The 10,890-nt window shown below is 44.0% G+C and overlaps 1 long non-coding RNA gene across 1 annotated transcript in view; it reads left to right on the top strand.

Annotated features, from left to right (window-relative positions):
• Nucleotides 1–10,549, top strand: part of LOC115031542 — a 129,197-nt gene extending 118,648 nt beyond the window's left edge. The window contains exons 5-6 of the long non-coding RNA XR_003837200.1: nt 6,938–7,070; nt 10,511–10,549. This is a non-coding gene — a long non-coding RNA (uncharacterized LOC115031542). The remainder of the gene's footprint in view (nt 1–6,937; nt 7,071–10,510) is intronic.
• Nucleotides 10,550–10,890: the final 341 nt, after the last annotated feature.

Below are 10,890 nucleotides of genomic sequence, written 5' to 3'. Positions count from 1 at the left end.
CCCCCCACCCCCCAGCCCAGGGCTCAGCACCAAAGCAGAAACACCATCTGAGACTAGTATGGCTGGTTTCATGCTTTTGTTGCTGGTGTCTCCATCTGGAAGATAACAAATGCTCAATAAATGGTTGTTGAATTCTGCTATTGGGATCAGTTACATATGGAAAATGATGGACACTGGGAGGTGTTCGCCTCCGGTCCAATTAGAGTCAGGCGGGTTCTGGTGGCTTCGTCTCTGTGTCCTGCTGGGCTCCTCTCCCTCCTCGGAGGTAGGCAGTCACAGGATAGACTGAGCTTGCCCTCTGCTGCCCAGCTGGGGTCTGACTAGGGCTTTATTTGTCTAGCTCCTGCCTGAGGCTGCAGGAGCTCTGGAACTAACAAACCATCTCCCCACACACCTGCCATCTTCTCACAGGGCTTTTGTGGCAAAGTGAGAAGTTTGGAAAGCGTGTATCTGTCTCCATGGGCTTGGCCATTTATTTCCCCATACTTTTCTAATGCGATTGGTAGTAGCAGCATTATGTGTGCTGGTATGGTGAGTTGAAACACTCACATGACACATGCCAATTAACTCAAAGGTCCATCAGTAAGCAGTGGAGTGGGCCAAAGACCTATTCAGAGCGTAGGATATATACATGCCTTTTTTTTCTTTTCCCCACAACAGTGCACAAAAAGGTCACTCAATTGTACAGAGGCATTTAAGAAGCTACTATTTAAGTTCTGGTACAGCACTAAAGGGGGACATCTAAAACTATCTGTAGCCAGGAGTGTGGACATACTCTTTTAGTCCCGGGCAGGCAGATCTCTTGCGTTTGAGGACAGTCCACTCTACAGAGTGTGTTTCAGGACAGCCAGGACCCCACAGAGAAACCCTGTCTCACAACAACACACTAACAAAATATAAAATAAAGTTATTTTTTTCTCACTTATCTTTATTTGTCAACCAAAAGAATGGAATTCAGAAGCCTGTGTTCGGTTTCAGACCTGGGACATGGGACTGAGGTGCCCATTTGCCCATTTTACTTGTCAAAGCAGACCTGGCCTTCCAGGTTCTCCCAGCATCCCTCAGTTCCTACCTGGCATACCTTGGCCCCAATCTTGAACTTTCCAGCCCAGGGGCTGGGCTGCTTTTCAACTAAGAGGCTCTTCCCTATATAATTCAAACATTTTGTTCTCTCCAGCTCTCTCTTCTCCTCTCTGTGAGTGAGCCCTTTCTTTTTCTCTTCTTCCCCTGCCACCTTCCCCTATGGCAATATCCCTGGTTTCCATCCTTGGATCCTCCCTGGCTGGGCGGGAGAGCAGCTTCCCAATAAACCTGCCTTTAATATAATCTGATTTGAACTGGCTCATCTCACAGGTAGAGAAATAACCTATCAGCCTGTAGGGCTACACAGTAGTCAGAGGGCCAGCCTGAGCTGCATGAAATCCTATGTCAAAAAAGGAGAGATTACACCAAATTTAAGGCTCATAATTGTTCTACTTGAAATCGTAGAATTGGGCAGAATTTCATTTCATAAATGGTGGGAGCGAGCAAAGAAAGTCTCTGTAGGTAGACAGGGGCTGAAGGGCAGCAGGGTAACTGACTGGTTCCCATGGAATTCCTGCTTTGGTAAGGACTGAAGCAGGGGAACCCACATTAGACCTATTTGAAGCAGACTGTTAGGGAAGCTTGGGTATGGTCTCTCTCCTGACTCCTCTGGAAGTCAGATTAGCTTCAGCTAGTGATTCAGAACATTAGCATGAGTTGGGGCTGAGAATTCAAGCTCAGTGGGGTAGAGTGATGGACATGCTCAGAACCTTGCCGCTGCTCTCTAGTACCACATAAACTAGATGTGGTGGGGCAAAGCCCACCTAGGCTAGAGAGACTCTGTCTAAAAGAAAACCTAAAAGGACAGAAATAGAATTTTACTATGAGTAGTTCAGTTAACATTTTTTTAAGAGGCTCCAGAGTGGTGACTTTTGCCAGTAATCCCAGAAAGGAATATTGTCATGAGTTCGAGGTGGAACAAAATAGAAGCTAAGGTTAGAAACCAGCTATCTTTCACCAAGCCAGACATTAAAAAGATTTGGAAAAACAAAAATTTGCCTTCTCTCCTGCTCTGAAAATTACTTTCCATAAAAAGCTATTTATGTAACACACAGTTACAAAAATGGTTATTTCTAAGCAACGTAAATGTTTAAAAATTTCACATGTACATGTATTTATCTGGGACGGGGTATCGCATAACTCAGGATTCCTCCAAACCTGATAATATATAGTTGAGGATGGCCCTGGGCTTCTGAGCTTCGTGCTTCTACTTGCCTAGAGCTGAGAATGCTATACATTCACCAGCTAGCCTAACTGCAAGCACCTTCAAGGTTGTTTTCCACAGAGGTAGTTTGGACGGATGTAGCAATTAAGTAAAAACCCTTTGGAGTTCCAGATTATTATTACTTTCAATGGATATAAAGAGTACGGTCCGCTGTCGGAAGTTCTGAACTGTTAATCCAAAATAGGCACGTAGCATCTTAGAAATCCACCCGCTATGCTAGCAAAATGTAGACAGTCAAAGAGTGGCGGGTGTGGGTGGACTGTAAGGCTAGAGAAACATTCAAGGGTTGTGAGGGGCGAGGCAAGTACAGTTATTTCTGTTAAGCTCTGCAAGTAGTCTTTTCAGCGGAAATAGGCAGTGTTTGTGACACAGCTGCCCCACCTTTCAATACGTAAACAAAAGAAATTGCCACACACAAGTCATCTGGCATGAGAATCAGACCTGCTGATCTCAGCCTTCTATAGCAGTGGCTGGCTGGAAGGATGTGTATGTTCTATGGATGAGTCACAAAGAACGTGTTAGTGAAAAGGAGGGTGGAACAGCCATGACTGGTGGTGCAATGTTAGGCATATATGTTAAAGATACTCTTAAAGCCATCCATTTTGCAAGAACACAAGCAGCAGCAGTGGTCTTTGGCATCGTTCCGCTGTGGCAAACTCCACAAGCGGGATGGCCCTAGACAAAGAATTTATCTTCCCTCTCACAGCTCTGGAGGCTGGAAATCCATCCAGTTGGAGGTGTGGACACAGCTAGTTCCTTCAGGAGGTTCTGGAGGTGAACTGATGTCTCTCTCTCCTAGCTTGAAGTGGTTTATCTTAATTGTAGGACTTTCCACCCTAACCTCTGCTTTCATTCCCTCCCCCCCACCTCGTCCTCCGCTTTCACATGTAAATTATTCTCTTTTTATTAGGCCAACAGCCATTGGATTTAGGGCCTACCTTCAACCAATGCTACCCAATCCTAGCTTGAGTGTTTTTTTAAAGGCTCTGTTTCCCAGGCTCCAAGGTAGCTCTGAGCTTTTGAGGATGCACTACCCACTCTCCACACAAGTCTATATATCAAACCCGTGTTAGAGTTGGTTATGCAGGGCTGGAAGGGTGTGCTGAGGCACACAGGCGTCAGCAAACAAACAAACAACAAAAAAAAAGAGATGGGTCATGATGGGACTAAGGACTTTGTAAACCCAGGAACAGCCATCCTTGGATCTAGATATAGAAGAACAGCAGAAGTTTCTAGAACAAAACCAAACCGAAAAGATGCATGGTTTCTCTGGAGAACTGTTTTGTGTGCACGTGTACTCAAGCGTGCAGGGGCACATATGTAGTACGTCAATCATTAAGTGTTATCTATTTCAAACCTCATGAGTATAACTATAATGTCTGCTGCGTATACATGATGTCTAGTGTCTGCAGAGGCTCCTGGAAGAAAGTATCAGATTCCTAAACTAGAAGGATAGGAGTTGTAAGGGTGCTGGGTACTAAACCTGGCTCCTCTGTAGAAGAGCCAGTACTCTTTAAACATTGAGCCATCTCTCTAGCCCTTCCTCCTCTTTCTGCCTTTTTCTTTTTGAGAAAGGGTTTCTCATTGGCCTGGAACTCACCAAGCAGGCCAGGATGGCTGTCCAGCGAGCCCCAGGGATCTACCTTCCCAGTGTAGATATTACCGTGGAGCACCATCAGGGCTGGCTTTTCAATGGGGGGTATTGGGGGTTGAACTCAGGTTCTCATGCTTGCAAGGCAAGCACCTTACTGAGCCGTTTTTCCCAGATCCTTCTGGGGATTCTTCAGTCACAGTCTGGCCTTTCAGTATGTTTGGAGCTAGAATTTATAGGAAACATTCCAAAGGAGCCAAAGCAGAAACTTGAGTTTAAAATAATGCCTCCCCTATGCCAGTGCCTGGCAAATACAGAAGTGGATGCTTACAGTCATCTATAACATGGACACAGGGCCCCTAAAGAAGGAGCTAGAGAAAGTACCCAAGGAGCTGAAGGGGTCAGCAACCCTATAGGAGGAACAACAATATCCCCCCCGCCCCCCCTTGAATTGTGTCTCTAGTTGCATGTGTAGCAGAGATGGCCTAGGTGGCCATCAATGGGATGAGAGGCCTTCCGAGGATCATATGCCCCAGTACAGGGGAGTGCCAGGGCCAGGAAGTGGGAGTGGGTGGGTTGGGGAGTGGGGTGGAGGGGGGGAGGGTATAGGGGACTTTCAGGATAGCATTTGAGATGTGTCAGAGAGATTACAAGGGAATACTCTTCGGTCTGGATTTTATACCTGAAGTGTTAGTGCACAGAATGCTTGAAGGCACGTGGCAAAACACAATTTTACAAATAAATTGCTCAGGGACGCTCATTCTTCAAGCAATATTAATATCAGGAAAAGTAATGCTCCTGAACAAAAAGATTTCACCAGAAGGAAAGCTTGGCTTAAATCAGAAGCTGGTTAATGTTAGTCACTAAGTGCATTAAAAGAGAAAGACATGATTATAATAATAAATGTGAGAGATTCACGGTGTGCAATCTTTTTTCCCTCTCTTCTTTCATATTTTATTTCACACTCAGTCATTCTGCTTCCGTTGAGATTTTTTTTTTCTCTCAACATGATAAAATACAAGATGAAGCAAAAACTATCATATTGGAGTTGGATATGACATCCCAACAGAAAGAGATTCCTAATAGTGGTCGCAAGAGTCAGAGACTCACTAGTGCTCAGAGTCAGGAGTCCCATAAAAATCCTGAGCTAATAGCTATAATATAAACACAGAGGATCTGGTGCGCACCTAAACAGGCCCTGTGCATGCTAAGGATCCTTAAGCAAATGAAGAGCAGATATATATATATTTTTTAACTTGCTAAAGGCAATTCCAAAGATAACCCATAGACAGTCTCCCCATGAAAACCCATTAGAACTGTTTAACAGGGAGGAACAAGATTGCTTGCCCTGGCAACACCTTTTAAAACATTTTGTTGAACTCTCAGTCAAAGAAACAAATTAGATGATCAATGACTGTCACAGCTTGGACATGGAGATCTGTGTTGAGAATCCAAAAGAGCTACAGGAAATCATGAAAATAATAATTGATGCTACTCTGAAAGGAACACATGAAACGAAACTGCGTTTATATGCAACCATTAGGGCATAATAAAATGATAGGGGGCGGCACCTGAGGAATAAATCAGGTGATAAAGACTTGCATATCAGATTTTAAACATGTATTATGTGTACATGGGTGTTTATATTTCTATATGTCTATGTACCACATGTGTGCCTGGTGTCTGCAGAGGCTAGGAGGTTAGCATTGAATCCCCTGGGACTTGAATGACAGATGGTTGTGAGCTGCCCCGTGCTGGGAATTGTGGAAGAACAGCCTGTGCTCTTAACCTCTGACCATCACTCCAGCTCCATCATTTAGACTTTTAAAGAAGACCTAAATAAATGAAAAGGCAAACCACGTTTATAGACAGAGCAAGTGAATGCCACTGAGGGGTCCACAGTCCTCAAACTCATGTATGCAGTTTTAATTAGGCTTATCTTTACACCAACATAAAGTAGTTCTAAAGCTTTCGTGGAAAAGCAAGGCGCTGAGCACATTGGGCTCATAGTGCCCTTGAAGAAAACTCCAAGCCAATGTATGTATGAGCATACTGTACTTTGAAAGGTGCCTTTTAAACCATCCATTTCTTGAACAAAGATTCATCGAATGCTTATTATGTGCCACAGCATACAGTGGTGAAAATAATGAGCACATCTCCTGAGATTTGCAGATAATCACACAGACAAACATTTTCAAGTCCCACTTTGTGCTTAGGAGGAAAGGCAGCAGGACATGAAAGAATATTATCAGAGCTGAGTGCATTTCCCAAGAAAGCTGGGACTTAGGGAACCATGAAGCAGAGGTGAAACGGAGGTGGAGGCTGGGGGATGATGGTGATGGAGGACTAAGGAGGTGTAAAATGCTCACTATACATTAGGACAACCCAGTGGAAATAGATGGAACCTCCTGTGACAGGGTTATGGAATTTCTGTGCATTATAGATGGCCAGGGTTGGTGGTCGTGTCTGTGGTTCCTCTAGGTTTGGTGTTTCTACCAAGTAGCCTTCCCTCACCCATGATTTCTATAGAGAATGCCTTTTCCTATCATGTTTCTAAGCTTCTCTTAGCCAAGCATATAATGAAAAAGTATATAGTTTCTTACTCTGTTTATAGTATCTTGGAAAATGATGGAAGGGATCATAGAGGAGGCTGGAGTAAAGACAAGAGATTTAGACACAGAAAGATGAGGACTACAAGATGATTCAGTGTCAAGGTATTTATCTCACAAGCCTGGTGACACAAGTTCAATCTCTGGGACTCACATGAAGGTGGATGGAGGCAACTGAACTCACAAGGTTGCACAAGGTTGTCCTCTGACCACCATATATATATATATATATATATATATATATATATATATATATATATATAGTAGCATACACCCATACATGCACATATACACCTATAGCATGCATATACAACACACACACAAAAAAATCAAAACATGTTCCTAGCCAGGCTGGGGTTGGGGGGCTCTGGGAGAACCCCATCAATGCTGAGTTTGGAATCAGAACTGTGACCCATTATGTACTTTCAGTGGATGGAAATAGACGGAGCTGCTGCACTGGTCTCCCTCCCTCCAAGGCTGTGGCTAAAGGAAGAGAAGACGACTGTGGATTTGGAATCTGGACACCAGGGCTCACCGCAGAACATATCACTACAGCGCACAGGTGTTGCTCTGTGCCTCAGTGTCTTTATTCTCCACACAGGGCACCAAATTATCCAGTGCTTGATATATGATGTAGGCACTGCATGTCACACTTAACTAGGCTGAAGAACTGGGCTGCTTTCCCATGGTGGCAAAAGCTCTAGACTTGGAATTAAAGGCGTAGTTCCTAGGTCCACCTTGATCATGATTGGTTGTTTGATCTAAAAACCCACTTGATAACTATATTGTCTCGTTAGCATTAAACTATGAACTTCTATGTGCCAAGAGTTACATGAAGCATATTGCTGTTAGGAGTAAATTCTTCACCTTCAGTTGATAGGAAATGAGATAGCTAAGTTCCATTGTAGAAAAGTATCACTCTTACACCAAAATCTGAAGTTCTACCGACTATGGGTGTGGCATGTGGGGAAAAAGGTCTTTGCAGATATAATGAAGGATTTCCAGATGACATCATCCCGGATGTACAAAGGAGTGCGAGATTGACACATGAAGACAAAACACAAGGTGGTTACATGAAGGCAAGGCAGGGATTAGTCACCAACCAAAACACATCAGAGCTACCAGAGCATTCAAAGAAAGGTGTGGGCCAGATACTCCTGTGGAGCCTTGAAGTGGGGGCAACGATACCAACATCTCTCTTTAGACTTCTGTGAGACAAGGGGTTTCTGTTATTTTAAGTCATCCTGACTGTGGTATTGGTTGCAGTAGTCACTGGAGACTATGCTCATGGCTTCCAGGCAATGATCAGCAAGTTAGAATGTTAGATTTTTCCAGTTCCACATCCATAGTGATGATACCATAGGGACACTTAGAATCCCCACCCCCCCTCACATAAACAACTAAATTCTTTAACCCCAGGTCATTTCCAGGGCAAATACAAAGATGAGGCGCATTCAAGTCTTGTACTAGAGTGCATCAGGCTTGATGCCAGTGGGCTCTGGGGACATTACGTCTCTAAGACTTCTTAGATGATGTTGATGAATAGCCCCACTTGATTTATTACAGTAGATAATGAAGTGATGCATGTAAGAGGAATGATAAAAGTAGCAAGTAAGACTTGACCACAAAACATACTAGCTCAGGTATCAAGTGGGGAGGACATGGCAGAGTCCCACCACTGTGACGAACACAGACAACAGCCAGTGGGCTGAGATTGCAGAGAGCCAAAGTGAACCTTGGTCAGTGTTTACAGACATGCGTGGGGCTGTTCTCTTAGAGACTTATGATAGTGGACCGAAACAGGGAAGCCTAAAGCTCATTGGTGTTGAGAAGAGATAAAAGACATCCACAGGTGAAAGATATTGATGTGGTGCCCAGTGGACTGCAGTTCCTAGGTAGGTTCACTGGGACCCATTCAGCAAGTGAGGAGAAGGGAATCATTGGCAGATAGATGGTCTGAGGATGGAATCTGGGAAGATCAGAGATGCCTAGAGGTGAATTATCATCAATGGCTATTTGTTCTTCATTATTGAACAAGAAGTGCCAGGGAGCCATCTTACAGGGCACCAGTGTATTCATCCATTTTCAGTTCCTGAACCAAAATACTTTTTTCTAAGTGATAGACAAAGAGATTTATTTAGCTCATCATTTTAGAAGTCTAGGAACATGGTGCTGCCCTCTGCTTGGTTCTGGTGAGACACCTTTGGTTAGTTGACACCATGGGCATGGAATTACGGCAGAAAAATGTGGGAGAGGGATAAGTCACATGGTGAGACTGGACACTAGAGCAGTAGGAATTCTCTGGAGAAGGCAGAATACTCTGGTACATAATCATGCATTTATGGTAAAGTTTCTTGACACCTTGCCATACTAAGTATGAAACTTCCAGTACATGAACACTTACAGGACATGCTGAAGCTATATGCCAGATCCAGGCAGTAGATCCAGGTGACACAGTTAGAAAAAATAGTGGGAAAGGATGGGAGAGGAGAGACAAGGGGTCTTAGGAGAGAGAGAGAGAGGAGTGGGTGACAAAGCCCTTTGCAGAACAAAGCCCTCCCAAGTAGCAGGGTCACTTGGAGGCTTATGAAATAGGTCACAGCAGCTTGCTCTCAGGACAATGGTAAGGAGGCAACATGACTGCATAGATGCTTCACTGTTCTGATACAACCCTGTATAGATGGACTTCATGTGCTGCCAGACAGGTTATTTTAGAACAGTCCAGCATATTTCAGGATGATCTAGAGGTTAACTTTTGAGCACACAAGACCTAGTGAATTCAGTCAGAATCATAGAAGGGGTGTGGGGGCTGGTCCTATTTCCCATCATAAGAACAAAACTGCCTAAGAGACACTCACTCACCTTGCTCACCACTTTGGGTGCCATGTTGAGCATTTCCTGTGCCTCCATGCCATAGTGGGAACAAGAGCTGTATGAGAGGGCAGCTAGTTTCTGCTTTAACTTTCTACCACTGGTGAGGCTGACAGGAAGACAGAAGTGATGATCCCAGCCAACTGGCTACCTGGTGGTAGGGATGGCCATCAAGGCTGCGTCAAGCTACCGCTGAGGCTGGCATCTTGACTCCTTGTCTGACCAGAGGTCCCCAGGCTTCAATACTGGCGAAAACCCCTGGGATTCTGTCTATCCAACCAGCTCTCTTTACCAAGGAGAGAACTGTGGCCTATAGAGGGGTGTGCATAGTCTGTCAGAAAGTTTCACATTGATAGCAAGCTTCAAAGTTGGGACAGGATATCTGGAGCAACCCCCCCCCCAATCTTTCTCTTTCTTCTTTAATTTGGGTACTGGGGGATTCTGGCTCGCCATCTGCTTCCATCACTGAGAAAACCTCAGGCTCTCCATTTCCCTCAGTGTAAACTGGAGTCCTGGAGATGGACTTCAGCCTGGCTCAGGTGGTGTTATCAGGATTAATTACATGGCTGGGCAGAGGCTGAGCTCTTCCCTAGGATAAAAGGCTGCTTAAAAAGACACTATTAATGGTATTTTTTAAAAGCTTTTTGGATTCATCAGTAACCAGATCTCTTTAGGATGATATTAAAAAATAAATATAGAAAATGATTAAAAGTTTAAGCTCCAATTGTTGCTGCCATTTTCCTGGACAGCATATGAAATGTTGAATTTTCCATATAAATGCTCATAGAAGAAACAGAATACCAAGGCTACAGGGGCAATTTTAAAACTTTATTATTAAACTTTAACCTTTAACTTTAACCTGGCAAATCAATTTTCTGAAACTGGAGCACGCAGTTTGTCATAAGTCAAATCAGCTGCCCTCTAAAATATGTGTAAATATATATGTGTGTGTGTGTGTGTGTGTTTATCTGAAGAAGAATCAGTTTGAGATGGTACTTGTCTCACTACATAATTACCCAACCAGAACAAGCTTTGGGGCAGCAGATGTGCACCCAAGTACAAAAGGAATGAAATTCTATTTGAAAAATCTGAACATCTTCTGAGATACTTGTTCATATATTTTCCTTTTAGAAATTTATGCGTATGGGCATTTTGCCTGCATGTATATGCCTGGTGCCTGCAGAGGCCAGAAGAAGGGGGTCAGATGCCTTGGAACTGGAGTCAGAGGGTTGGGAAATGGAACCTGAGTCCTCTGGAGGAGCGGTAAGAGCTCCTAACTGCTGATCCTTCTTTCCAGTCCACTCTCTATTTTTACGATGGAAATAAGCCTTGAAAATGTAAAGAAGTTAAAGCCAAATTGTATTCTTGTACTGAATCATGTTGCACAAAACCATTGAGTCTCTATTTACTTAGACGGGACTCACTCTCCAGTACTAGAGGATCAGGAACTTGCTAGGTAGAGACCAGGCTGGCCTGCAACTCATGGAGATCCACTTCTGCTTCTGCCTCTC

The sequence above is a fragment of the Mus caroli genome, chromosome 7, assembly GCF_900094665.2.
Source record: "Mus caroli chromosome 7, CAROLI_EIJ_v1.1, whole genome shotgun sequence".
Classification (NCBI taxonomy): domain Eukaryota; kingdom Metazoa; phylum Chordata; class Mammalia; order Rodentia; family Muridae; genus Mus; species Mus caroli.
This window is presented reverse-complemented; position numbering and strand designations above follow the sequence as displayed.